This window comes from Triticum urartu, chromosome 3, assembly GCF_003073215.2.
Source record: "Triticum urartu cultivar G1812 chromosome 3, Tu2.1, whole genome shotgun sequence".
In the NCBI taxonomy this organism is placed as follows: Eukaryota; Viridiplantae; Streptophyta; class Magnoliopsida; order Poales; family Poaceae; genus Triticum; species Triticum urartu.
Genome location: NC_053024.1, coordinates 37892925 through 37897363, shown reverse-complemented (window position 1 = coordinate 37897363; position 4439 = coordinate 37892925).

Below are 4439 nucleotides of genomic sequence, written 5' to 3'. Positions count from 1 at the left end.
TTGACGACTTCATGCTTGGTGATCTCAGTAGCGCTGAGGGCTTGAAGCTCATTCGTGATGTCAGTGAGTCGGTCAAATATGAGCTAGACATTCTCATTGTCATTTCGCTTGAAGCGGTTGAAGAGGTTGCGAAGGACACTGATTCTCTGATCTCTCTGGGTTGAGACGCCTTCATTGACCTTGGAGAGCCAGTCCCAGACCAGCTTAGATGTTTCCAAAGCACTCACACGGCCATACTGTCCTTTGGTCAGATGACCACAGATGATATTCTTAGCAGTAGAGTCCAGTTCAACGAACTTCTTGACATCAGCAGCAGTGACACCTTCTCCAGCCTTGGGAACACCGTTCTTGATGACATACCATAGGTCGACGTCAATGGCTTCAAGATGCATGCGCATCTTATTCTTCCAGTAGGGATATTCAGTTCCATCGAAGACGGGGCACGCAGCGGAGACTTTAATTATCCCTGCAGTCGACATAGCTAAAACTCCAGGTGGTTAAACCGAATCACACAGAACAAGGGAGCACCTTGCTCTGATACCAATTGAAAGTGCGTTATATCGACTAGAGGGGGGTGAATAGGCGATTTTTATGAAAGTCTTCAAAATGTGGAAGTTATGAAGACAAACAGTAGAGATAAGCCTATTACTATGCAGCGGAAGGTAGACTACACTAGGCAAGCCATAGTCAAGTATTCAATAGAGTGAAAGCACAATGACAAATAGCTGCAATGTAGTAAGGATCAGATAGGAAGATTTTATGAAGCCAAACAGAACAAGCAGCCACTTAGTGAAGATAAAAGATAGTGCAATCATACAATGACTTCACAAAGAGTAACTGTATGTAAGAGAAGGGAAGGATGAAACCAGTGACTCGTTGAAGACAATGATGTGTTGGACCAGTTCCAGTTGCTGTGACAACTGTACGTCTGGTTAGGACGGCTAGGTATTTAAACCTGAGGACACACAGTCCCGGACACCCAGTCCTGAACACGCAGCTCAGGACACCCAGTCCTCACTGTATTCCCCTTGAGCTAAGTTCACACAGACCTCGCCCAATCACTCTGGTAAGTCTTCAAGGTAGACTCCCAAACCTTCACAGACTTCATTCACCGGCAATCCACAATGTCTCTTGGATGCTCAGAACGCGACGCCTAACCGGTTGGAGGATGCACAGTCCTCAAGTGTAATAAGTCTTCAGATCACTCAGACAAGAAGACTTAACTGATGCCTAATTCTCTTTGGCTCTGGGTGGTTAGGGCTTTATCCTCACAAGGAATTCTCTCTAAAAGGCTTCAAGGTGGGTTGCTCTCAAACGACAAAATCTGTACTCTCAATCTGAGCAGCCAACCGTTTATGGTTGTAGGGGGTGGGCTATTTATAGCCACTTGGCAACCTGACCTGATTTGTCCGAAATGACCCTGGGTCACTAAGGAACAGACACGTGTTCCAATGGTCAGATTTCAAACTCACACGGCAACTTTACTTGGGCTGCAAGCAAAGCTGACTTGTCCGACTCTGGACAAGATTCGCTCTCATAGTCTTCACTCGAAGACATAGGTTTTTGGTTAGGCATCACTTCAGTCATTCTGACTGGTTCTCTTGGACCCCACTTAACAGTACGGTGGTTCCTATGACTCAACACAAAAGAAAAAGAACTACGAAAGATCTAAGTCTTCGAGCTCCATAGGCTTCATGTGGTGTCTTCTCTTGTCATAGTCTTCAATGTGAATATCTTCATATACAACCTCTGACTTCAATGTCTTCATACATTTTTAGGGGTCATCTCTGGTAGGAAAACCGAATCAATGAGGGACTTCTACCTGTGTTATCCTGCAATTCTCACAAACACATTAGTCCCTCAACTAGATTTGTCGTCAATACTCCAAAACCAACTAGGGGTGGCACTAGATGCACTTACAGTGCCTGGTTACAGTTTAATCTAATCATCGTTGCCCACCAATGCATGATATGGGCATCTCACCAACACCACAAGAGAACACTAGGATTATCGCATTCGGTTTTAGCCATTTTAGCTAATGCGGGAGAATAATATTATGTGTCGAACTGAGAGTGAGCGTCGTACTGTCATGGGAAGGATTTATTAGGAGTGGCTATTAAGTTGGTGCTTGACACTTGTGGGTGCAATTGCAAAGCTTTCCCCTGTCCATCAATATTATGTGGTGCCTTTTCTTTTCTGAATTTAAAGACTGCCAACTTCAGCACTAATCAGTACCAACTTCAACCTCTTAGCCAGACAACAAGTGGATTCGACCACCTCCATCCCAACAACATGCTTTATGCCTGCACAGGCAGTTGACATGTTCTGAGCCATTGCTTCAATCCAGTGCTCCTCATAGGATTAAGCAAAGCCAACTAAGCAAAAAAACAGCACCATCATAGATCACACATCCCTCAAGGAAGAACCACTTTACTTCTTGTCTGAAAAGTGGTTGTTGGAGTCCAGAACACTTAAATAGTTAGTCAAATGAATTGCTTGCTTGCTACTTTTTTAGCTACTATTTTTATTAAAAAATTATTGTAGTTTATATCATATATATTGCTGGCATGTATTTCATATGTTCTGTAGCATTAAGGCTACATATCATGCCATTTTTGTGCCTTGTATTAATTGCTTTCCCTACATGTTTGCAGGTTTAAGTCAAAAAAGAGGAAGAAAGGAGAATCAGGGTAGGGTTTCATGGCTAGAAGATATAATGTTGGGTTTTGTCTCCGACCATCGTGTCGTGATGAGATTGGGGGGTTTTGTCTCTCACCATTGTGTCATGATGATATTGTGGGGTGTTGTGGGGTTGCTGTTGGGGAACGTTGCAGAAAACAAAAATTTTCCTATGGTTTCACCAAGATCCATCTAGGAGTTCATATAGCATCGAGTGATCGGATTGCATCTACATACCTTTGTAGATCACGCGCGGAAGCGTTCAAAGAACGGGGATGAGAAAGTCGTACTCGACGTGATCCAAATCACCGGAGATCCTAGCGCCGAACGGACGGCACCTCCGCGTTCAACACACGTACGGTCAGCATGACGTCTCCTCCTTCTTGATCCAGCAAGGGGAAGGAGAGGTTGAGGAAGATGGCTCCAGCAGCAGCACGACGGCGTGGTGGTGGTGGAGCTGCAGTACTCCGGCAGGGCTTCGCCAAGCTCTATGGAGGAGGAGGTGTTGGAGAGGAAGAGGGAGGCACCAAAGGCGTAGATTCGAGGACCTCCCTCCCCCCCACTATATATAGGGGGCCTGGGGGGCGCTGGCCCTAGGATATGCAATCTCCTAGGGGGGCGGCGGCCAAGGGGTGGGGGGCTTGCCCCCCAAGCAAGGGGGCGCCCCCCTTTTAGGGTTTCCCCACCCTAGGCGCATGGGCCCTAGGGGAAGTGGCGCCCCAGCCCACTTTTCGCTGGATCCCTTCCCACTTCAGCCCATGGGGCCCTCCGGGATAGGTGGCCCCACCCGGTGGACCCCCAGGACCCTTCCGGTGGTCCCGGTACAATACCAGTGACCCCGAAACTTGTCCTGATAGCCGAAATAGCACTTCCTATATATAATTCTTTACCTCCGGACCATTCCGGAACTCCCCGTGACGTCCGGGATCTCATCCGGGACTCCGAACAACATTTGGGTTAATGCATATACATATCCCTACAACCCTAGCGTCACCGAACCTTAAGTGTGTAGACCCTACGGGTTCGGGAGACATGTAGACATGACCGAGATTGCTCTCCGGTCAATAAACAACAGCGGGATCTGGATACCCATGTTGGCTCCCACATGCTCCTCGATGATCTCATCGGATGAACCACGATGTCGAGGATTCAAGCAACCCCGTATACAATTCCCTTTGTCAATCGGTATGTTACTTGCCCGAGATTCGATCGTCGGTATCCCAATACCTCGTTCAATCTCGTTACCGGCAAGTCACTTTACTCGTACCGTAATGCATGATCCCGTGACCAGACACTTGGTCACTTTGAGCTCATAATGATGATGCATTACCGAGTGGGCCCAGTGATACCTCTCCGTCATACGGAGTGACAAATCCCAGTCTTGATCCGTGTCAACCCAACAGACACTTTCGGAGATACCCGTAGTATACCTTTATAGTCACCCAGTTACGTTGTGACGTTTGGTACACCCAAAGCACTCCTACGGTATCCGGGAGTTACACGATCTCATGGTCTAAGGAAAGGATACTTGACATTGGAAAACTCTAGCAAACGAACTATACGATCTTGTGCTATGTTTAGGATTGGGTCTTGTACATCACATCATTCTCCTAATGATGTGATCTCGTTATCAATGACATCCAATGTCCATAGTCAGGAAACCATGACTATCTGTTAATCAACGAGCTAGTCAACTAGAGGCTTACTAGGGACATGTTGGTGTCTAAGTATTCACACATGTATTACGATTTCCGGATAAC